The sequence below is a fragment of the Acomys minous genome (genome assembly GCF_964271855.1).
Source record: "Acomys minous genome assembly, chromosome: 8".
Classification (NCBI taxonomy): domain Eukaryota; kingdom Metazoa; phylum Chordata; class Mammalia; order Rodentia; family Muridae; genus Acomys; species Acomys minous.
In genome coordinates, this window is record NC_140489.1 from 114,205,509 (window position 1) to 114,231,774 (window position 26,266).

The following is a 26,266-nucleotide window of genomic DNA, read 5'->3' on the forward strand; positions in this document are numbered from 1 at the left end:
GTCAGTGTTGCACCTCCCACAGCCAAGAAATATCACACCCCTGGAGTTTGAGTTAAAGGTGGTTGTGAGCCTCCTGGTGTGAGTGGTGGGAACCAAACTGCAGTGGCAGCAGGTGCTTTTAACTGCTGAGCCATCTCTCTACTTTCATATTTTTATTTTCCCCTGTATGCATACTCGCCTAATTTTTCTCTGATAAAAACTCCTTTGCAATAGTCTTATATGAAAGTGTAAGTGTCTGCATTACAAATTACTAGAAATTCATTGGTAGAAGGATATGTGAACATTAATTTTTTTCAAATTAACTTTTATTTGAAGTTACTCTTCTCCAAATGTATTTTAGGATTCTATACTATACAATAACCCACGTAATCAATTATCACTATACCAAAATTCCTAACAGCAAGTTATACAATTTTTCTAGGTAATAAATAAATGTTGTCCTTCTGTGATTAAGGGAATACATAACTTTCCATAAATTTAACATAAAAATTACTTTAAGTTTATAAGGTTTAACATGTAACTTCAAATACAACATGTCTTAGATTATAAGCTTTTAATTTCTAAAAGGTGACTTAATTTTTAGGTTCAAAGTTACAGTCTTCAAAAGAAATGTCCCAGATTTTCTCCTGCAGCCTCAAACTTTCTCCGCTCAACTCTTTGACTATTCTATGCCACTGCAGACAAATCTGACATGATTGATTTACATAAAGTGTTATAATCTTCCCTCAAAGATATATCTACTACAATGTCAATCACAACAGCTTTCAAAAGACCGTAATCTTTAGTAAAGGCAACGAACACAAGGCATAACACTGCACTCCTTTTCCCTCAGTTGTTAACTTCTCAAACAACAATGACACCTTAAGAGTGTAACAAAGGATGGAAAACAGCACCACAACTGGCCACGCATAGATTAAATAAACCAGGAATTTTTTTCTCTAAGAAGCATTGGAAATCCAAATCGAAAAAGAAAAAAGTAAAGTCCTTGGGCACAGTCACTCCACTATCAACAGCATCTTGGGCTATAGGACGAGATACTGACCATGACCTGTATTGACTGTAGTAAGGAGAAGGCAACCTTCTTCTGTACCTGTAATAATAATCTTTTTATCATTTCTTAGGCAAGATCATACCCTCTATCATAGTAAGAATCTCACCGTCTGTCACCTCTACCACCACCGCTGCCTCCTCCCCCTCCATCACCTCGACCACCACTATGAGTTGGTCTGTCCATGTAAATGCCTGGTATGGGTATGTGTGCTTTCTTGGTGATAGAGTAATCCGCGCCACGTGACCTCGCAGTTTGCCGATCATAAACCACATTGACACCACTCAATGGTCCATATCGAGAAAATATTTCATGAAGATCTCTCTCTGTTGTGTACAAACTGAGGCCAAATAATCCCAGGTAGGTGCTGGGACCTGGATTTGCCCTGCTGCCAGTAGGTCTTCTGTGGTTAGACATGGGCTTCCTCGCAGCCGATAGCCTGGTGTATAGGACCTACTTCGAGATCGTCTCTATGGGAATGGGACCTGAATCGAGTGTAGCATCTAGGAGAATGCCTCCTTGACTCTGATCTGGATTTGATCTTGATCGAGAATGGGATTCAGAATGTTTAGAAACCCTAGACGGACTATGAGGTCTTGACTTACTCTCTGATTTTACTCGAGCAAGAATTCCTGTGGGAGGTTTTGATTGAGAGCAAAACTCTCTGCCCTCGAAGTTGCTCTCTTCTACATGGCTCACATCGGTCAGGCGCTCCCAAGAACTAAGTAAGAGGGAAGGCCCGGCTTGAGGGCCTACAGCCTAGTCACCCCGCTGTCTGGACTGTGGGGAGGGGGAAGGTGATGGCTAGAAAGGGCTGTGCACTCCTCTCCTGCTAGCTCGCAAGCTCAGGCAAAACGTGAACATTAATTTTTGATTGACATTCCCAAAATAAGTTTTTACAAGCCTCCAAATTATACTCCAAAGTAATATTGACATATGGGTGTGCTAGTGCTCCATAAAGTTATTAACATACTAGTATTTCAGGTTGTGTCTAGTAAAGGAAACCACTCTATTTTCGATGTAAATTTCTTTAGATTAAGTTTTATATTTGGTACTGTTTACACTTATTCTTTTTTAAGGGCATATACAGATGTTTAGAGTACCAAAGTAGTAACTGTACTGATTTATAGGAGAACTTTGCATGTTATGAATATCTCTGTATTTATTATTTATTATTATTTATGCTTTCCCTGGATACTGGTTGTTTGAATTTAGACTTATTCTTCTAGTGTGAAAGTTTTAAACTCTCAAGTATTAAGATACGACCTTCTAAAAATGATGGGTTACATGTTTTGTCAAGAAATAAATTTTTGTACAGATTTATTTGTTCACATATTCCTACATTAATCCACTTTCAAGCCTTAGAATAATTTCCTAAGAAAAAACCTGTAGCCACTACTAGTTTTCTTATGTCTAATGAAAGAACTGTGTATGTGTGTTTGTGTACATGTGCGCATGCTTTGTTACGTGGACTATCTTTTAAAATATTTACAAAATAAATCAACCATCTTATCCTCAGATAAAAGACAATTATAAGATTATTTATTAATTTTTAATTTGGTGTAAATGTAATAAATCTGTCTGTGGTCATGTTATGCATTTTTGATCTGTTCTTATTTTGATTTAAAGTCATGATTTTCCAATGAAATTTTTTGCTCATAGGGGCTACTTTATGACTATCTAGCATGGAAGAAAAGTAGCCATGGAAACTACTTGAGGCAGGTTGATGGCAAGGGGGAAATCTGAGAGTTCATCTTCAGGGACTAGTTCATACTTTGAACCATCATTAGACACTGTTTTAGGAATATCTAATCTCAACATGAGACTCCGAGAGTCAAGGCCAGTCTGTGTTACTTATTGGGATTTGAGAAGAAAGAATTAGCATTCTAATTTAATAATGTACATTAAAATTTAATCATAATGTAGGATATGTAAGTACATGCATAGATGCATACATCCAATACAGACACACACACACACATACACACACACACACACACACACACACACACACACACACAGAGAGAGAGAGAAAACCAGACACAGAAAGACATTGTATGTTTTGGCATAGGCTACAGTTTTAATAATAGGTGTATTTGTTTAACTACCCCATCTTTATCTCTGTGTTTAATAATGTCAAATTGAATAAAGAATGTATGAAGCATATTGACTAGAGTAAGGAACCTCATAAATAGTAAGATAAATTTGCGTAGATGAACAAAAATGAAACAAAGGAAAACAAAAACGGTAAGAGGCCTTAGGGTTTAACAAAATGTCCCCAATGATATGCAATTGATAAAGTGTTGCTGGCCAAGTGGATACCATTGCTGTGTAAAACTATGAGAGCTTTAAAGAGGATTTGGGCCTTAATATGCCCCTTCAAAATACATAAATATTCAAATAATAATAAATGACTAGGAAAAGTAAAGAGCAGAGTAAAGTAAGAGCAGAGACAATCAGAGAGTCAGTGTTGGGGAAATCCTTGCCTGTATAAAGTCCTAATAGTGACCCCCTAATTAGCAAAAGATATCTGGCTTTGTGTTACATGTTACTATGTCTAAAAAACAACCAACTTTATAATTCCTAGTTTCTTTGCTATTAAGTTGAATATATTATAGAACATATTTATATCTCTGACTGATGTCAAATACAAAATCAGCCACCTGTTGAGAGGTTAAATCTAACTGTTGCCCCACTAGCACGCGCTATTTCTAAATTAATTCAGATGACAATCAACATGTGCATATAATATAACTACACAGTAAGTAGAAAGCCGAGAAAAAGTACAAGGCCCAAGACCACAACAGAGGAATAAAAACTCCAGTAAAATAACATAATACAAAGTGTATACAATACTCTAAATATGCTTCTTGGGTTATTTCCTTCCATCTAGTCCATGGCGTGGTATCATAGAATGGCATAACATTTATTCTGAGAAATCTCTTCTTTTCTAAAGCAGGTCAATATTGTTATTTCCCTTACTATAGCATGACTCCTATAAGGCAGATAATGCATCATACACTTTCCCTCTCTAAGTAGAAGTTTGCATCAGATTTTTACCTGAGTTTCTCTTTTAATTGACGACCGAATTGGCTGGCTTCATTATGGTTCTAATACGGAAAGGTGCATATGACATAATTTGAATAGACCCCTGCTTTTGAGTCAGCAATGCACCCACTACATCACTACAGTACATCTAAAAGTGAGACTAAGAGAACTCAGTATGAACTGCCCAAGGAAGTTGTCTTTATGTTAAAATGAGCTTGTATTCATCTCTTTTGCTCCTCCTTAACCAAATTAATGGTAGGATTTTCTGCATCTGTTACAGTGATCTGATCTGACAGCTGAAGATGCTCAGCAGGCTGTGCCATGGGTGTTCTGTGTAATGATATCAAACAGCACATAAAACAGGTAGTACATGGTCTCCACTGAGGCATCTCAAGTTTCGCAGGAAGATGGAATAAGATGTGCACTGTCTTACCTCAGTTTGAACAAGGCCTTTGATTTAAGGGGTGAAAGAATCAATTTCTATTTTTGCACCTTTGTATGGCTTCCCCTCTGTCTCTCTGATTTAAATCTAAATTAGTGCTGCAGGTGTACTGCCACCACTTTATTCCTTTCCTAATTGAAATGTCAGATTTTACCTCTAAAATGACAGATATTTGTTGCTGGCTTGATGGTTAAGGAGCTTCTGGTATAAGCGCAGCACTGAACTCAGATACGATTTTTAATTTTATTAGTATTAGTTCTAATCCATTTGGACAACACATTTTCCTTTTTTTGTTTTGTTTTTTTTTTTGTTTAGGCTAGCACATTCTGAAAGACCATTGTATTACTTAGATTTTGATTTTCATGAAGTTCATAAAACAGAGTACTCAATATACTTTTGTAGTACTTGGAAAATAGCATTGCATACATCAATATCCATACAGGAAAAAGAAATGTTCAGGTTCCTTAACAATGAGATGAACACTATTTATAATAAACTATCACAATTAAAACATCGGTGTTCACATATCATGATATTAACATTAGTTACAAATCTTTTTTCATTAGAATTTAGTAAAAAGAATGTAACAAGGACATAGTGATTCTTCAATATTATATCGTTTATTAGAGGAAATATGGTTTTTATTTTATTCCCAGAATGGAAATTATTTCATTTTTTTAGTGACCTTGCTTTGCCTTTTTGTAAAATAGAGTAAGTCTAGTGGCCACGGAACATAGAAATTTGGGTGAGGTAAATGTCTTGAGCCTATCACAGTTAAACAGCCGGATTCACGGAATAATTGGAAGGCTATAGTTTTCAATACCAGAAAAGTTAAGAATAATAATATCTGTGTGTACTTATGATTTTATTTTTTTGAGAATTTTATTTATTTATTTTTTTCTTTATTAATTTATTCTTGTTACATCTCAATGGTTATCCCATCCCTTGTATCCTCCCATTCTTCCCTCCCTCCCATTTTCTCCTTATTCCCCTCCCCTATGACTGTTCCTGAGGGGGATTACCTCCCCCCTGTATATGCTCATAGGGTATCAAGTCTCTTCTTGGTAACCTGCTGTCCTTCCTCTGAGTGCCACCAGGTCTCCCCCTCCAGGGGACATGGTCAAACACTTAACACAATATGAATGTAATGTGTTCTTTAAAAGTAGTTATACATTTTATTTTTAAAAGCTGTCTAGATTCAGAATGCGAACAAGTTTCAGAATGATGGCTCTACCCTTTGTTGTCGTTCTTATCAGCCCACCTCTGTGACAATTTTGGAGAAGTCTCAAAGTCAGGTCCCTGGGGAATTGAGGAGTGTGACTCAAAACACTCCAGTCTGGGAGAGAGAGAAGGGGAGGTGGAGGGGATCAACTGATGACAAGTGAAGATGGAACAGAAAAGCATCTGTTTTGTTTCTGCCTGTTTTATTTTTTTTCTGTTATTTCTTGTTTATGTTCTATCAGTTGTGTTTTCATTGTTATTTGACATTTGTCATAGCTTTCATTGGTTTTGATGGCTAATTATAGAGACTATTCAGTTGTTTAAAGTCCATCCTACAATAGATAACACCAGCTGCATCTCTATTGTCCTACTGCGTTTGCATTCATCTCTTGACCCATCAGTTACAATGCTCCGGAGAATTACATAATTACAACACACTGGCTTTTCTACATGTAACATTTGGAGTAATGCAGCCTGTAGATGCAACTTATGCTAACACTTCTTCTTGCCCTGCTGTGGTGAAATCAGTTTTATAGGGTGCCCTGGCTCTCAGAGAAAGAGAACATCTGGTCGGATACTAATTGAGACGTCTTCTCTTATTGTAGGCCCTATGTCTCATTCACATTGCCACATTCTTCTGTTCATTTCCTCCGGAGATCTTGGAGCTTCCTCCCTATTTTCTATCGGCCTTTATTTTAACGGTGTGCTGCCATTTCCAACTGAGGCTAATGTATATCCATCCTCTCTCCTTAATGTATACTGCATTGAAAGTGGGTAACTCCCAACACTGAAGTGTCAAGTTCTTTGATAAAAGGTTAGGAATTTATTTCATAGCTTCTGAACTCTGAATATTTTCAATATACATTGGCTATCCAAAAGTGCATGCATTTTTATAGAAATGTCTATTTAGCTGCTTAATGAAGATTACTTCAAACAATGGTAACATTTTTAAATGAAAATTATATTTGTATCAAATGCATGTGGATACATTGTATAATTTATTTTTATTAGTATACTTTAATACTTATATTGATGTTCTTAGGTGCTATTGAATTTTATTAATTCTTGAGAGTATTAAGAAAAAACATAATTTATTCTTAATTTAACTAGCAATAGTTATGACAGAATGTACAATTTCATTAAAACAAAAACTGTTAGGAGACATAAAAGACTTCCACATAGCTTGACACAGATTCGTACTGGGCACAGCTGCTGTGAGGAAATTTATTGGAATGAATTGTATGCCTGCAAGCTCAGATACTGCAACAGATACTGCAAGCTCATATGCCTATCTCTATTAAACATTTCTGGAAACTGCCACCTAAAAACATTTTTAAACTAGAGCTAGTTCATGACTTATAAAAGTTGTTTTGGCCTCTTGGATGAATTAAAGACTTCAGTTGCACATAATGGAATACACATGTAGTTTCCTGGTGTATTTGAGTGAACTGAGATGTTTTTGGGGACATCAAGCACAGTGTATGGTTTGCAAGCAATGTGGTTGCATTGTTGTGCTTGGTACCAAATCAAGCAGAGTTGCTCTCTGACATACCAACACAGCTATGTTCATCAACTTATTAAAGAAAACACATATGTAAGATGTTTAGAAAAAATAATGGCTTCCAGAGTTGAGAAGTTAAGTTATTCATAATACTTGCAGAAATAAGACCATGTTTTAACCTAACAGTTATTCTTCTTTTCTTAGAGTAACATATTCATACAACAATTAGAAAAACAGCAATGAAAACTGAGGACCAGAGAAACAGACACTTAAATTTTTGTTACCATGTAAATAATTTCATAATATGTTCATGATTTTAAAAAAATACATCTTTTTTTTAGTACATTTTGTGCTGCTATTTCTTCTGAATTAAAACAATCTCTTTTGAAGGAAGAGGACTTCATAATGCTGAGGAAGTGCATGCCACTTGCAGAACAAACCAGGCCCCTCCTTCAGCCTATACAAGCAGTGACCAAGAGTTCTTTTCCTTTTTTTATTATTAATTAATTTATTAACTTTACATCCTGGTTGTGGCTGGCTCCCTCCTTCCCTCCTAGTCTAACCCTCTTCCTCCATCTCCCCTTCCCTCTCCCCTATTCCTCAGAAAAGAGGAGCCCCCATACCCACCCACTCCATGTCATCAAGTCACATCAGGACTGACTTGCCCTGAGTTGCCCACTGGCCTACAATTATGTAGAGGGCCAAGGTCCAGTCCAGGTATGGTCCTTGGTTGGTGCTTCAGTCCCCAAAAGACCCTCTGGGCCCCGGTTAGTTTGCTCTGTTGGTCTTCCTGTGGCGCTCCTGTCACCTTTAGGTCCTGTTATCCTTCCTCCCACTTTTCTACTTGACTCCTTATGCTTTGCCCAATGTTTGACTGTGAGTCTCAGCATCTCTTTCAAAGTGCTGCTTGGTAGATTCTTCAGAGGACAACTCTCGAGGCTCTTGTTTGCAAGCATTACAGAGTATCATTAATCTTCCATGGCGTGGGCCGGACGTTGGTTGTACATTCCCTAGGTCTCTGCTTTATCTTCTCTACCTTCATCCCTGCACATCCTGTAGGCAGAATACATTTCGGTTCAACGATTTTGCAGGTAGATTTGTGTTTCCCTTCCTCCACTAAGAGTCTTATCCAGTTAGAGGTTTCCTCTTTAATCTCCATGGTTCCTGATACCAGGAGTTTCAGCGAGGGTCCCTCTCATATCCTCCTAGAGACGTACCCTGACATAGGTCTCCAGCTTGTCACAGAGATGCCGTCTACCTGCTTTTTCTCTCTTTTGGGGGGCAGTCCTTCTGTCCTCTGGCCCCCACTCACCCCAGGTCTTATCTCCACCCTCATTTCTGTCTGTGCTCCAAATCCTACCTTGTTCCTTCTCTTCAACTACTACTTCTGTGTACTATATTTCCTTTTCTGAGTAGGATTTAAGCATCCTCCCTTGGGTCCTCCTTGTTTTTATCTTCTTTGTGTCTGTGCATTGTAGTATGTTTGTCATGTATTATCATGGCTAAAATCATCTTATAAGTGAGTACATACCATTTGTGTCTTTCTGCATCTGGGTCACCTCACTCAGGATGATCTTTTCTAGTTCCATCCATTTTTGCCTCCAAATCTCATGGTTTCCTTGTTTTCAATAGCTAAGCGGTATTCCACTTTGCAAATATACCATGGTTTCTTTATCCATTCTTCAGTTGAGGGACATCTCAGTTGTTTCCAGATTCTGGCTACTACAAATAAAGCTTCTGTGAACATAGTTGAGCAAATTTACTTGTTGTATTGTGGAGCATCTTCTAGGTATATGTGCAGGAGTGGTATATCTGGGTTTTGAGGTAGAACTATTCCCAATTTTCCGAGAAAGTGCCAGATTGATTTCCAAATTGTATGTGTAAATTTGCAGTGGGGAAGGATTCCATTTTTTCCACATCTTGGCACCATGTGTTAGTTTTTGATCTGACAGGTGTAAGATGGAATCTCAGTGTCATATTGATTTGCATTCCCCTGATGAATAAGGGCATTGTACATTTCTTTAAGTGCTCCTTGGGCACTTGAGATTCTTCTGTGGGGAATTCTCTGTTTAGCTCTGTGCCTTATTTTTTAATTGGGCCATTTTGCTTGTTAGTGTCTAATTTTTTAATTATTTATATATTTTGGATATTAGGCCTTTGTCAGATGAAGGATTGATAAAGGACCTTTTCCAATCTGTAGAGTGCCTTTTTGTTCTATTGATAGTGTCCTTTGCCTTAGTGAAGTATTCCTGTTTCAGGAGGTCCCATTTATTCATTGTTGATATTAGAGCCTGAGCTGTTGGTGTTTTGTTCAGCAAGTTGTGTCCTGTGCTCAAAGCTTGTCCCCACTTTCTCTTCCAATAGATTTAGTTGTAGTGGATGTAAAAATGTCTTTGTTGTGATCCCAACTATGGGATGGGAAACATACTTGTGAGATAACAGGTGATGTTTACCCACTAGAAGAGGAACCACTTCTTTCAGAGGCTTGGTCTCTGCCAAATGAAAAACATCAATATATATATATATATATATATATATATATATATATATATATATATATATATATTGTTTGCCTATTCATCACTCACTTTGAGACACTTCTAGAGAGAACAGCTCCAGAGAATACTTCAAGGTTCCAGCTTCTGCTCTGGTTTCAGGCTACTGCAATTATAGTCACCTTTGGTGAATTGCTGGTTTTCTGTTTAACGAATCTGCTGGAATCCAGCCTACTAGACCAGTGGAATGAATAGCTTCCAGGAAGTGAGCCTAGGAAGGTCTATTTCTCCTGTTAACCTCTTTTCTCTCCTATCTATGATAGGTGGGTTGGAAGGGAAGTATAAGCATTAAAGAACCTCAAATAAAGTAGGTCAGAAAAAAGTTTGAAGCCTACATATAGTGTATTTGTTTTTGTTTTTGTTTTTGTTTTGTGGTCTTTGATGCACTGGGACTTGAATTTTGTGCAGGGTGATAAATGTGGATCCATTTGCATTTTGTACATGCAAACATCCAGTTAGATCAGCACCATTTGTTGAAGATGCTTTCTTTTCCCATAGTTTTTTTTTTTTATCCCTTAGTCAAAAATCAAGTGTCCATAGATGTGTAGGTTTATTTATTGGTATCCAATTTGATTCCACTTATCAACCAGTCTATTTCTATGCCAGTACCATGCAGTTTTTGTTACTATTGCTCTGTACTATAGCTTGAAGTCAGGCATGGATTATCTATAGTATTTCTATTATCGTATAGGTTTGTTTTAGCTATTCTGTTTTTGTTCACCTGTTTTTCCATACGAACTTGAGAATTGTTCTTTTAAGATCTTTAAAGCACATTTTGGTATTTTGACAGGGGTTAAATAGAGTCTATTGATTGCTTTTGGAAGGAGGCCATTTTACTATGGGTGATCTTTCCACCTTTTGATGTCTTCTTCCATTTTTCTTCAGATACTTGAATTTCTTGTCATACAGGTCTTTGGCTTCACTGGTTAGAGTTATACCAAGATACTCCATAATATTTGTGGTGATTAGGAAAGGTGTGGTTTCCCTGTTTTTTTTTCTTAGCCAGTTTGTTGTTTGTACACGGGAGGGTTACAGATTTTTTAAAATTAATCTTGTGTCTAGCCACTTTGCTGAAGGTGTTTATCAACTGTAGGTGTTCTCTGGTGGAATGTTTGGGGTCACTTATATATACCGTCATATCATCTGAAAATAGTGATACTTTGACTTCTCCCTCTCTGATTTGTATCCCTTTGATCCCCTTTAGTTGATTTATTGTTCTAGCTAGAACTTCTAGTGCTGTATTGAAGTGATATGGAGAGACTGGGACACCTTGTCTTCTTTATTTTAGTGGGATTTGCTTTGAGTTTCCTCCATTTAATTTGATGTCGACTATCAGTTTGCTGCATAAAGCCTTTATTATGTTTAGTCATAGGCCTTGTGACCCAGATCTCACTAAGACTTCTTTCATGTTTGAATTCTGTCAAAGGCTTTTTCTGCATCTAATGAGGTAATCATGTGATTTTTTTTTCTTTCAGTTCATTTATGTGATGAATTACATAGATAGAATTTCACAAGTTGAAGCATCCCTACAACCTACGGATAAAGCCTACTTTATCATGGTGTATTTGATGTGTTTTTGGATTCTGTGTATGAGTGTCTCATTGAATTAATTTTGCATCCATAATCATGAGTGAAATTGGTCTGAAATTCTCTTTTTATGCCGAGTCTTTGGCTTAGGTATCAGGGTGACTGTGGTTTCATAGAATGTGTTTGGCAGTGTTCCTTCTGTTTCTGTTTTGTGGAATAGTTTGAGGAGTATTGGTATTAGCTCATCTTTGAAAGTATGGTAGGATTCTGCAGTGGTTCTGCCTAACCATTGTGTGGAACCTCAGGGATGCAGCGGTTGTGACACCCCAAAAATTTTGGGTGATATAGCTTCCATGGATTTGCCCACGTGTCTCAATTGTACTTTCATTAGTAAGACCATTGTGTCATAAAGGTACACTTCAGCTTCTGGATGAATATATCCTTACCAGTGCATTGTCAGGTGCTTGTCCACATCCTCTCAAGAAAGGTCCACAGTAGTACTCATTACACATGACAAGCTATAGAATTCACTACACTTCAGTTTCTTCGTTATCAGGGAGAATGTTTTTATTAATGAGAATATTCCATAAACAAGTGTGTCACCAGATCACAAACTGTCTTCACCCAACAATGAGTACCAATTTTATCTTCTCCTTCTAAGGATATAACAAAGTAGAAGTGAAACTGTGGTTGGTATAGGATAGCAGGATTGCTTGAGGAACTTGTGAAGAATTCAAGTGCATTAATTACACAATTTAAAGGAACTGAATCTAAGAAAGGTCCTTGGGGGAAGAAAAGACTATAAAAGACTCAGCAATATTGTCAGGAGGAACCATCACATGCACACCTGGGAAACTAAATTAAGCCTAAAATCTAGTGTATACCTTCATTTCTTCCTATTTTGAGAGGCGAATTAGCTTTTTTTTTTTTAAGCAAGATGCCTGTGGTTTAGTTTTCCTCATTCTTCAGTGGAAAGATGAAAAGGACATTTATGTCTCACAGAAAATATGTATAAATGAAGGAAGCATAAAAGGACATCAGTGATAAATAAGAAATAGAAATTAGGTTGATATGATTTCATAAAGAATAGTAAATATGCAGAAATTTCTGGTGGCAGCTACACTGAAAATAACTATGTGGACAGGAAGGAGGCTAGTGTTGGAACAGAATGATTATGGCAATGCTAAAAAATATATAATGGAAATGTGACAGCACATTTGAATGACAAGCACTTTGCTTATTTTTACTTGTAAGCATAACTCTGGACATTATATTATTTTTAAAAATCCCAAGTTCTTGAAATCCTACCGCATATATATGGCAGGTTATTGATCAAGTTTTAAAGATTCTATAAGGAAAAAAAGACTATAAATTTGGTAACAGGCACAGAGCAATGCTCTATTCAAATGGTACTAATAAAATATTTTTGATATGCTTTTGGAAGATTATATTTTCATGGAAAGGTGGGATGGGTATCCTTGAGATACTGAGGAGACCATAGCTCAGGTGGAATTAACTTGAGAGTTAACAAAATTTCATCTGAGTTGCTGTCTCGGGGTCCATGCCTGGATATCTCAAAGAATGAACTTCAAGGATAAATACAGTGTAGCTTTAAAGAGGATCTTTTATTGTAGGGGGAAAAGCTTAAAAGAGAGCTCAGACTGACTCGAATCCAAAGTCCAAAGAGCAAAGACCTAGAGAGGACCAACGTGAGGTTTGCCACTAAGCTGCCTTTTGAGAGTTGCTCTTTTAAAAAGGGATTCATATCAAAAACAATAAAAACTGAGCTACTTTTTATTGAGATTGGTTGAGTCACTGAACATATCTTGAGCTCAGCCAACTAGAGAGCTCTGTGCTCTGGATGTGGTCCTATAGCCTAACCAGAGAGATGAACATGTTCTGATCACATTTTTTCCATCCTGTCGGAAGTGGTTGACACCCACCCTGCTTGTTTCTGACTCCTGCTTTGTTAGCTGCTGACCTTAACAGTCAGTGTCCGTGAGTCCTTTATCCATTGGTTATCAACACTGCATGTGTATTGCTTGCTGTGATTACAGAATGCTTACTTTGTTCACATATTTATGTGATCAGCACATAGCTCCATCACCAGGCTAACTCTTATCACAACTACCAAAACATAGCCTCTGTTGTTAGTTACAACGTATCTAGCATTCTGTCCATAGGAGGTTCGGTGTAGGCTCTTTGTTGCTACTCTGGGCTCTTTCCCTCCTGGAATCTGATTAGCTTGGTGTTTTCACACTCAGCTCTAAGCTCTTTTGCTTCTCATCCCTAGCTAGTGTCTCCTACTCCACTGTCTGCAAGTCTTCCAAATGCCCTATGCAGTCATCCGTAACACCTGAATGCTTAGATCCTGTGCATTGAAAGGCCCAATTTCTTTTTTCTTTTTTCTTTTTTTTTGGAAGGGGAAGAGTTTTAAAAAGATATATTGGTGTAATTTTTAAAGATAGCCTAATTTGGGGCTAAGAATATTTTGGATTATGTTTTTAGATCTAAAGTGATTTGGTGCTAAATTAAACAAGGTTAGGATAAAAATTTTAGGCTGACAATATTTTAGTTTGTGTTTTTAGACGTAAAGTGTTTTAGTGCTAAATAAACAAAGGTTGTCTGGAGATTTTTTTTTTGGTAATAGATAGTTTCAACCTTGTTTATACTTTTTACATAAGTAAATGAACATGCAGAGACACACCCAGTGGGTACCCACCAAGAGCTTCTATTTATTTCACTGCAGCAGTTAGTGGCTCCATCTGCAAACTTGCTCATAAGATGATGGGTTCAATCATTCGATTGTGTTTTTCTAGTCTGCTTACTTGTTACTTGATGTACTACTTAAGCACGCATTTCTTGGGCAACTACAAAATTTTTTTTTAAATTTTATTTGTTCCAAGACCTTTCTGATGTATTTTTGGATATTAAAATTTGTAAATAAAAATTTTCATGATCTGGTCCCTCATTTAAAAGTTTTGAAATCTTAATTCTAGTCTTCAGAGTAAGAAAACTGCTGACATTGCACAAGAGAGCATAAAATGAAAACATTCTTATCCACCAAGTATCACAGAAATGGATGCTCATAGTCTCCTTAAAAACACTGCTGGGCAATGTTCCAATAAGAGGAAAATGAATCCAGACGAGTTTCTGTAGTAAAACTGTGGTAAAGCCATACTTTACTACAATTTGTTCTTTTTTTTTTGCAAGTAGAAAATATCAAGAAGTGTGGTTTATTTGTAAACTTCAATACTAGGGGATTTTATGGCCTTATTAGATTGTCATAGAAGTTTGCACACAGTTCTCTTTGTCAACACTGAGTGTCCTCCCAAACCCTTGTAGTAGAAAAGATCATATATTCAGTTACCTAATCCTTAAGATATGCCCTCTTATTTTTAGATTTCATATTCAAAAGTACCTCTTTAACATGATATTGAAGATTTATTATTGAAAATTACTGTGGAAAAGATATTTGTATCTTTTGCCTTGAAGAAAATGAAGAAGAATGTCTTCTGTTCGACCCATAAAGATTCTAGACAGTATGGACACAGCCAAAGAAAAAAAGGACTCTGGGTGGTGGAAAGAAGACATTTGGGCTAAGCTCTTGTAGCCTGAGAAATGAGGCAAAGGATATTCTCGTTTCCTTTTCATTCACAACCTCATTCCATGCTGAAAATTAATAGCAATTTCAAAACATACACACACACCAAAAAAAAAAAAAACCCACACCAAGAACAAAACCAGAACCAGAAAGCCTCTGCTATCATTAGACAAAGAGCAAGTAAAAGGAATCATAATACAGCAAAATAAAACAAAAATAATATATGTAGTAATCCATTTTTCCCAAACACTATAGAAAAGCAAAACAAAACAAAACAAAAAACACCTCAAAGGCGAAGAGGGTTCTTTACTTCATTGTAGCAAAATAATGATATAAAGAGCTTAGAACTCACTTTTATCCAGCTTGCCAGTCATTCCATGAGTGGGGTTGGAAAAGACAAGGAAGTGGTGTTATTCAGGACTGTCCTTTCAGACCAACGGTATACTTCTGATGTGAGTGGAAACAAGTAAGTGAGGCTAAGAACAAGGTGTATCCTTGTCGCAGTGATGTCAGATGAGATCCAGTTGAGACCCAGGAAGTTCATGTCATGATTATTAGAGAGAGTCCTGTGTTGTTGGGAGAGGAGGCCACTTTAAGGGTAATGATTTGCAGCCCCTTCTTCCAACTTACTTGGAGTCATAGAGGCTCCTGTCATTCATAGCAGTAACAAGAATCCCATCCCTCATCCTGGGTACCAGTAGAGCAGTGAAGAGTTTGAATTTCTGCTTCCAATAAGACTCATTCATAATGCAACATCTAAATGTAAAGATTTCAATGGAGCAGCTAGTCATCATTCCAAGAACCATGATAAATCTGGACAAGAAATGAAGACATATCCAAGCTTGCCTTAAAAATATACTATAACTATCTGACAAATATTTTTAAATAGCCATAACAAAATGCTTAATAATGAGCAATTGTAAATATACTTGTAACAAATTTAAAAATAGAAACTATAAAAGAAACATAAATTATAAATGAAAGCAAAATGGAAAATTTAGAAATAAAAATTTACAAGAACAACAGTAACACACTCAGGGCACATACTGCATAAATTATATATATATATATATATATATATATATATATATATATATATACATAAAGATAGGGAGACAAACCAAAACAATGGGAATTACTCCCTAAAAACAACCAAGAAAAATAGACTATGAAAATAAAATTGTTTCAGGAAGAAGAGAGATTACAGAAAAAAATCTGAACAAAAGCAGTTTTTGAAAGGACCTGGAGACAAATAACTCAGTAAAGTTAGGGCAATCAAGCCAATCTCTACACAGAAACCATGGAAACCAGAAAAATGTGTTATCCTGCCAACTCTGATTCCCATGCTATTTCTAAATTAAGGAGAATTCTATTGCTTTTAAAATAATGTACACATTAACCAATTGACAAATTTGGGCTTTGATACTGTGCTACAGTTAGGGTCCAATGATTGGAGAAAAATGGACAAAGTATGAATAACAGTTACCTGTGTTTTCATTGTAATCTCCTGTGAACATTCATATTATAATACTAAAAATTTCCTGTTAAATTCAATCATTCGATTCATCCATAAATGAAGTTTTAAGGGAACAGTTACCATGCCAACAGGCTTTGTCCACTTGGCTTGGCAGAGGTTCAGTTCCAGTTCATCACACTTGACGTTTTTCTTGCGTGATGCAATCTCAGGAATATCTCTAGGGAAAAGGAATTTTATGTGTTCTACTATTGGAAGGGATTTGATAAGATTGACATCCTGCCAATTTATTGTGAAGTCTCAGATTCGCCTGTAAGCCTAAAGTCTGCTTTATAAAAATTGTTCTTGGAAATACTGTTTCTTTAAATTTCTTTAATATGTGTTTAAGGAGCAAGTCATGATTTTTGCAAGGCCCTTCAGCTTCATTAAAAACACACACTCATTACACACACACACACACACACACACACACACACACACACACACACACGTGTCTCATTATGCATCCATTGTTGATTTGGAATTCTATGTATAAACCATATTGGCCCTGGGCTTGTGACTGTCTTTCTGACTCTACCTTTCTAGTACTGGGATTACAAGTGTGGACCATGATGTCCTTCAAGTACATCTTTCTCGTTTTGTTTGCTTGTTTTGTTTTATGGGAGAGAGTGGCTCAATGTGTCCACAAGAATCTGTCACCCTTAGAGATGAAGTGAGCAACAATGAAAACAATGGGGTTGGCCAGTGATAAAGAAAAATAAAAGCTATGGACGTCAAGTTGGTGGCACTGCATGAACAGAAGGAAGAGATGCATTTCTTTGGGAGGGTTCCAGAAAGCAGAGCTGAAGGGAACTTAAGGTGAATTCAGTTTTCATTGTTACTGGTTTCTTTCCTTCTGCCTGTTTCTGAAGGGGGAAACACATGGCTGTCCAGTCTGGAAAAGGCTCAGCTTAGCTATCGCTGTGGTCCTGCTGCGAGGCAGAGGGCATGCTAGAGCTGGCTCTTGGTAAGGGATGTTCTGTTCACTGTGGCATGTTCATCCAAAGGGATGCTAGGTCTCCAGCCTCTTTCTTTCTCTGAAATTTGCTTCCAAGTTAGGAAGAGAGTGGCTTTGATCTGTCAGTTTCTCTTCTCTGTGATAAGTGTTTCAAAGTGACAGGTGATTTTTCTTCGACTTGAACTTCTAGATCAAGAGGAAAACAGGAAGAAAAAAAAAGACAAAAAGTGATCAGCCAAAAGCAAACAACATAGCAACTACACCCCTACACATTTACAGAAACCTATGCTTTTCTGTTTATAGGCTGAGATGTTAGTTTTGTTTGTTATTCAGTGTAACTGAGTTTTTAACTATATGTTTGAGATAGTTCAGATTTGAAGGAATGATGACTATTTAAGCTTGACAATTACAGAATCATTTGGTGTGAATTGAATTTTTAAATATATTTAAATGTATATCTAAGTATGTAGGTGCTATATTTTGTGGCATATGCACAATCATATGTGTAGGGGTACATACATATGAGAAACAAGTACGCCTGTCTACATTTCTCTCTTCAGCACGGGGCTTTGGATGGGCACTGCCATGTCTGCTCGCTCTGTGGTTATAGGTGGGGAATCTAGGCCTGGCTTTTTAAATGGGTCCTGGAGATTTGAATTTACATCCTCAAGTTTGCTTAGCATGAGAAGCTCTCTCCCCAGCCCTTTTGTTTGCTTTTCATAATGGATATTTAAAGCCCTTTCCTGGTCATTGGTACTGTACAAGTCCCCTTGCAGCAACCTCCTGGCTTAAGTGGCCTCTAGCTATTCATGCCCTCTCTCTAGGCTACAAGAGCAATTCTTGAGAGCTGCTTTACATGAGGGAGTGGTCCCTGGGGCACCCACTGAACATTTTTAAAGTGCCTCTGGTAGATAGGATGCATCAGTTGAAAAGCCAGAGAAAAGGTAGAATTATAAAATCACTCACAAGGAGAAAATGGGTTCTTGTATTTCAGCAAACAAATAAACTCAGCCGGGGAGCTGGAAAATGCGAATAATTTTAAAGCATTATTCTTTTTCTAACATCAAATGCTGGAGTAGTTTGTGAATCTTCTCAGCAAAGAAGTCTTTGCCTTATAAAGCTGTCACTGAATTAAGAACCTCGGGGACACGACTCAGTTCGAATACAAGAAGGGAGTCTTTCCCACCTCAATCACTGTGACTTTTATCTAATGAATATGTTAGTGCTCTACTATTGTGGAGTAAAACTGAAGAATATAAAATGCAGTACCATTGTGACTTCACAAAAGAGAAGTTAAAATTGATTCATCTATTAAACACATTGCTATTCATTGGGAGGCATTAGCAAATAGCTTGTGTGGGCCCCTGACTTTTTAAAGTAGACCACTCATAGAACATTTGTTGAAGGCTGTAATTTGTATTACTTCTATGAACTGGACAATGAATGTTTAAAGTCTTAGATCCAGGTATTCCATGCTTAAGAGGTTTCAAAGTATGTACTATAAAATAACTTTTATATGATTTTTGTAGGTTCTACCTAAGCCGTTGTGTTTAATATGAAAATGAAAAATGCTTGGGGGGAAATTCGAGTCTTTTCCAAAGGAGATATTAGGCTGTTATGATTTTCTTGTCTATCTCGTGCATCTTACAGAATGAGCACAATCAGCAGCCTTACAGAATGAGCACAAAAATTTCCCTCTGCAAATACTGAACATAAAATGTTTTAGTTAGAAAAGTCTTTTTTTAAGTTTTGTATTTTAAAATGTTCAGTGTTGTATATTTGTGGTCTGCATGTGAGAATGTGCACATGAAAGCAAATGTCCATGAGGCCAGAGACATCAGATTCCCTTGAAGCTGAAGATGGTTGTAAGCCACCCAACCTGGGTGGTTGGGTCATGAACTTGGCTCAGAAGGTAAGGGCAGTTGCTGCTAAGACTGATGATCTGAGTCTGTTCCCATAGTAGTGCTCCACATAGTAGAAAGAAAGAAATTGTTCCTGTGTATTATTCTCTGATGTCCATAAACACACACACACACACACACACACACACACACACACACACACACACAAATACAGATAAAATGTAAAGGTAGCTCATTTATTTCTGTCAGTTTCATGACTAAAGTTTTAGCATATTTGGTTTGTGTAGTAAGGTTTATCTTTACCTTCATTTTAATTCACCTGTTTCCTTTGTATTAAAAGGGACCTTAGAATTCTGCTTGACTCCTGGAGGGCAAATACAATCTCTATCAAAACCCCAGAAGAAATATCTCTGAAAATGTCTTAATTTTGAGCCCCTAAAGCTTCATTTTAGTCTACTAACCTTCAGAATTATGAGATAATAAATATTTGTTGTTTATGTAAATTCATGGAACATTGTTCAAAGAATGATGGGATGATAATGTACATAGTATGCAAGAGTTTTATGCTTATGATAAAGTTAATGCATCACCCTTTGAAGCGATGGGAACATTGGAATATAATACACAAAATGTATTCACAAATCTTTATAATCTTTACTATTTAATCACAGTATTGATACCAGACAAAATTCAAATGCCCAGTGGTTAATAAATGAATGGATAAAGAAAAAGATGCATTTCCACACAATCATCTTGCCACAAAGAGGAGTGTGGTTCTCATGGACACTGCGATGTAGACGGGTCTGATAAGAATTGTGCTGAGTGGAAGAATTCAGTAAGGGAAAAAATATCACATTCTTATGAGTAACGATGTCTGAAATGTTCGTAATAGCCAAGTCTACTGAGATAGAAGAGATTTAGTTGTCCAGGGATAAGATGGGTGCAGGAATTGAAGGATTGTGATACATGGGTGTGTGTGTGGGGGGCTGCAATATACATGTCCTATACCATGGGGAGTTATTTGTTCTCTCTGCTGTGTGAAGAAAGATGACAGAGTGTCATTATAAGGAACTAGCTCTGAGACTTGCTGAAATGTGAATGTCTAGGCATAGACAATGCTTCTTGTTGACTACAGAACCCCTGTGAACTACTATTATACGCCATTCTTCATACGGAATGAATGAAGACTTATAGAGGTCTTCTTTTCCTACTCATAATGCACACCTTATACACTTATAATTTTAGGACTGTATAATGCTTGTGAGAAATTAAATGCTTTCAGAACAAAAGAATCAGACACTGACATTGTATCAGACCTGACAGGATGCATTCCTCACGGCATACTGGATGTTGAAATCCTGTTTGGATAACGGGGTTAAAAAGAAAGAAGGGGAATATAGAAATATACAGGGAAGAAAGAACAAAAACTAGATTAATGAATCTACTCCTCAACTTAAAGCTTCAGTTGTCACTCACAAGGTATTTACTGGTATAGAATTTTTTATATAGATGCAAAATAAGTTCAATTCTAGATACAGTGGTTTAGAATTCAAATGTAAGATTATCTTTCACACAAACACAAACACACACACACACTATATCTATATATATCTATATATATCTATATCTATCTATATATATATATATATATTTCTAATATGAGTTACTGTACCCATATAACTCAATTATAAAACAAGGTTTACTTCCAATGCTTTGAGAGTGCTATATAAAGCTGTTTAGGATAAATAAGTTATACAAATTAAATGTTAGTAGATTAAATCATAGCCATGTCAATTGCTAGTCTACTTTTATCAAAAGAATATACATCTTAGGTATAGCAGATAGATAACACTCAACAGAAAGACAAGGTCTTCAAAAGCCCCAGAGAGATGCAGAGTATGGCATTTTAAAATGTTTTTTATTACATTAAAGATTCATTGACAATAAGACAAGTTAACTCCTGGCAACACCCTGCCTACCTCAAAGAAGATGATGAGCATCAAAGAACCTCCTTATGGAGATGGCTTCAAATGTGGTAAACTAGCCACTGGGCAAAAGTTTTCATTTCTACCACAGACAGAATTCTGTCTAAAAAAGACAAGCTTGGATGCAGGCAGAGTCAATGGCCAAACTCTGCTAAGGCAGGGTAAGCAAGTCCTCAATAGTTCCTGACTCAAAAATATGTCTCTCAGATATATTGGGCCAGAAGGCTGAAGAAGATGCTCCAATATTATAGAGAATTTTGGGTGATTATTCAGGTAGAAAATTGTCTCTGTCATTTTCTCATTTGGAAAGCTACTAACCTGCACTCCCGGCATGCTCAGATAATCAAGTTTACTCCTTCTCAAGTCTCTGAGGAAGTTGAAGACCAGGTAGCTTAGTTTTATGATGAAGCTTAATTGTTTAGGATTTAAGATGTTTTTAGGTCTAGATCGGTGTTCTAAGTTGATAATGACAATACGTGATGGAGATTGATTTGCATTCAGAAATTAAATGCACCAAGATAGGAAAGATGTTTTCTTCAAGGCTGTCAAATACAAATAGCCAAACACTAAAAATGTAACATTCATATAATTCCTGGTTGTGTCACGGTTCTTCTTGCCATAGGTAATCTATTGTATATATTTGTAATAATATAAATGTATATGTAAAAAATAAAATAATAAAAAGGAAAGAAAACATGATGAATATGCAATTTAATATTTACCAGTATTAACATGCACACTCTGTTGTGGGGATCATGATTCAGGAAAACCATTACCAAAACAGTAGTAGAAATGTCCTGTCTGGAGAACTGTTTTCTGTCTGCCCAGAGGATCTCTGTGCTCAGTGTCCAGCTATGACTCTGGAACTTTGTCTCTTGGTCCCTCTGGTCATTTCTCTTCTGTTTCTCTTGCAAGTGGGCTGTTTCTTTCATAGTGGCATGCCTTATTACACCATCAAGGATAAGTTCATGATACACTCTTCTAACATGTATGACATTATGAAGTGCTTATTATATCCCAAAATATAAAGAATGGCTTAGTTGAAACTTTACAGAAAGTTTGCATACTTTTTGTTCAAAACTCCAAAACTTTGCATCACTGTGTTTCTGTTTTCAATGATAAGACAAAATTCTAATCATGGGTTCTTGTATCCTGTTTATGATACTGTTCTCATTCTGTAGCATTTGGAATCATGTCTTCATTACTCATACTGCAGAATATGTGTTTGATAATTCATTGAACTCCTTCTACCTTGTGGCTTCCATAGATCAAACTCTGGTCAGGCTTGGTGGCAAGGACCTTCACTGCTGAGCCATCTTGGATCTCTTTATTTGCTTTTAATTAAGACAATTTATCTTATATGGCAAAGTACAGATACTAGATATCTGTATACAATGTGTAATGAGCAAATCAGGAATATTAACACTTCCTGCTTTTCAAATATTTACTGTTTTGGGGAAATCTCCTACTTTTCTCATTATTTTAAAATATGCCATAAACTTTTGTAGGTTGTATTTGCTCTGTGCTACATGACATTGGAAATATTTTCTGTTGCCTCACTTCATTAAGGTTTCTTTTATCTTCATTTGTATCCACTTGTATTCGGGTTCCAGTTAATTGTTGCATTTCATTGCTACTTTCTAACTAACAGCAATAGGTCATTAATGAGAATAAATATCAAAGTAAACTTACAAATCCATTTCCAAGAATGGAAGGGTATCTCCAATATGGAAGGGTATTTCCAGTAATGGAAGGCTATAAGTTTCTGTTTAGAAAAGGCCAATCAAAGCTTGGAAGGTGGCTTAGTCAGTAACATGACCAGGCAAGCCAGAGTTCCTGAGTCCAACTCTCTAAGAACCAGACAACCAGGCATAAAAAGGCTGGGTATGAGAGCCTGTGCCTGCAATCTCAGTTCTGGGGATGCAAGATGTGAAATTCTTGGGCTTTCTGACCATTATAGCTAATTGAGAAGCTCTATGTAAGAGGCCCTGTCTCAGAACACAAGGTGAAGTGTGATAGGGAAGACATATTACATTGACATTTGGTTATCACATGCATACACATACATATACAACACACACACACACACACACACACACACACACACACACAGAGAGAGAGAGAGAGAGAGAGAGAGAGAGACAGACAGACAGACAGACAGACAGACAGACAGACACTAAATTAGTGAAATCACAAACGATTTCTCCCTTTGCATCTATGTAAAATAGGGTATTTTGAAAATATCATATTTTGTACTAACCAGAAAATATCATGTTTTGCTTTAACTAAGTCAGTAGTCTATACCTATTCTGAAAAGAGCACAGACAGTTGGTAGCTGTGTTAAATTTAAGAAGCATATGCAGTGTGTCACTTCTTCAAATCTGTCCGATGTTTGGCTCACTTTGGGGCCATCGTTATATAGCCCAGACTGGCTAAGAACATACCCTACAGCTCAGACTGACTTGTAACTCTTGATCCTTCTGCCTCCACTTTTGTACTATGTCTGGCTCTAAAATGACCATTAAATGAAAGACACTTTTCTTCTGGGATGTGGCCTCTGGCAGGTTCATCTCTCTGCAGTGGAGGGCCAACATCTTTGTACACACTGCCAGAGTTAACTGGACTCAATGGGTTGACAGAGAGTAGTGAAGTTGTGAAGAAGGCATTGCAGGGTAGATGTCATAGCAGAGGAAGATGAGGGAGTAGTGATGGATTTGATACAAACATATTTAATACATTTATGAAGTTCTCAAGAAACATATAAAATGTATTTTCAAAAAGAAATATTTATCTTTAACTTGCTGCTCTACTAAACTTGAATATTAGGTCACTATTTCTCACTGTGACAATTCCCAGCAGCTACAATTAGTATGCATAATGGACATAAACAATTAGGTTGTATAATGGACATACTTTAAAATGTAAATTAAGGTATTATGTAATTGCTAACATGACTAGCAAGTACATGTTGTGGTTACCAAATCTCAACAAGAAATTTAAAAACTACCAGGGGCTGAGTGTATACATTGTGTTGCTTAAAAAGAGGATTAATCCTCTTCTTTGTGAATAGTGTCTGCTACCTCACCACACTAGCTGGCATTGTACTGAACCACAGAAATTCTTTCCTACTTTTATTTATATTGCTGTGATAAGACATCCTGACAAGAGGAACTTAGGGAAGAAAGTCTTACTCTAGTCCACAGTTCCAGATTGGAGTATATCACTGTGAGCAGTGGCAGCTGAGGGATTGCCAAACAGCCAATCACATCACCTCTACAGTCAGAAGAGAGAGAAATGAATGTTTCCATGGCTAATACTCAGCTAGCTTTCTCTTCTCTCTCATTTTTGTTTTAAGATTATAATGTAACTACAATATCTTTCCTTATCTTTTCTTCTTCTAAACCCTCCCTTATGCTCATTCTTGTTACTTACATTCATGCCCTCTTCTTTTTAAACTAAGGGTTACTAAGGGCTGTCATACTAATGCACACACACACGCACACACACACACACACACACACACACACACACACACACACACACACACACAAATATAACCTGTTACATCAATTTAATATTCCTTGTATGTATGTTTTCAGAGCTGACCATTTGACCCTGGACATAGTCAAAGCCCCATTGCTAAGGAGTGATGCTGCCCAAAGCAGGCTGTATCTTTCCATGTTAATTCATGAGTAATCAAGACAAACCCTCATTTGCATGCTCACAGGCCAGTCTGATCTCAGCAATCCCTCAGTCAAACTCTCGACCCAGGTGATTATTAATAGTCAAGTCTAAAAAAATACCTAATATCTTTTCCCTTTTGTTTTTCTCTGTGATAATACTAATAGTCTGTCTAAGAAGTGAACATTTCCTTTTCCTTATATTTTAGATTAAATTCTAAATTTAATTCATTAATTTAGGAATTCTGACTAGTCCAAAGACAGATTCATAAATTATTTTTCTATTTTATCATCAATGACATACAACCCTAGATCATTCATGCTAAAATCAAATTTTAACTGTCTTTTATTTTGTTAACATCTCAACATCTCAGATTTGGCTTGCTCCCAATTGAGCCTACACTATTTAGGCTAAAGGTGGAGAAAAAAGAAGAACCACCATGCAGACAAGAGCTGGCTGCTTGAAAAGGAAAGTCACATGGAAATGCAGCATTTCAGAGCTCCTGAAATCTGTCTGAACTTCAGCAGCAGACAAAACATGCCCTCCCTGCTCTCCTCCCAGTCCCTTTCTCCTCTCCCTACCCCCATCTCCTCTCCCCTTTCTTCTTAGAGAAGGGGAGACTTCCCATGGATATCAACCTATCTTGGGATATCAAGTTGTACTATGACTGGGTGCATCTTCCTCTATTGAGGCTAAGCAAGGAAGCCCAATAAGGGAAAGGGATCAAAAGACTGGCAACAGAGTCAGAGACAGCCCCTGCTGCACATCTGTTACATATGTGTATGTCACATAGGTCTCTCTCATGCATGCCTTCTGGTTGGTGGTTCATTCTCTGTGATCCCATATGGGCCTAGGCTAGTTGATTCTATAGGCCTTCTTATGGTGTTCTTGGCCTCTCTGGATCCTTCAATCCTTTCTCCCCCTTCTTCCACAAGATTCTCATTTAATGTTTGGCTGTGGGTCTGTGCGCTGGATTCCACCAGTTACTTAGTAAACACACTCAGATAACAGTTGTGCTAGGCTCCTGTCTGCAAGTATAGCAGAGTATCTTTAATAGTGTGAGGGGTAGGCTCCATCTCATGGCATGGGTCCCAAGTTGGGCTAGCCATTGGTTGGCCATTCCCTCAATATCTGCTCCCTCTTTATCTCTGCACATCTTATAGGTAGGCAAATTGTGGGTTGACAGTTTTGTGGGTGGGTTGGTGTGACCATCCTTCCATTGCAAGCCTTGCCTGGTTACAGGAGATGGGCATTTCAGGCTTCATATCCTTGATTGCCAGAACTTTTAGTTAGACCCCCCCCCAGGAGTTTCTATTGTCCT

General features: G+C 37.1%; 1 pseudogene across 1 annotated transcript; it reads right to left on the reverse strand.

Moving 5' to 3' along the window:
* Positions 1-861: 861 nt before the first annotated feature.
* On the reverse strand, positions 862-8,419 carry LOC311604146 (annotated as a pseudogene). The gene is made up of 2 exons: positions 8,220-8,419; positions 862-1,769 (listed from the first exon to the last, which is right to left on the reverse strand). The product of its transcript is annotated as an uncharacterized misc_RNA (transcript).
* Positions 8,420-26,266: the final 17,847 nt, after the last annotated feature.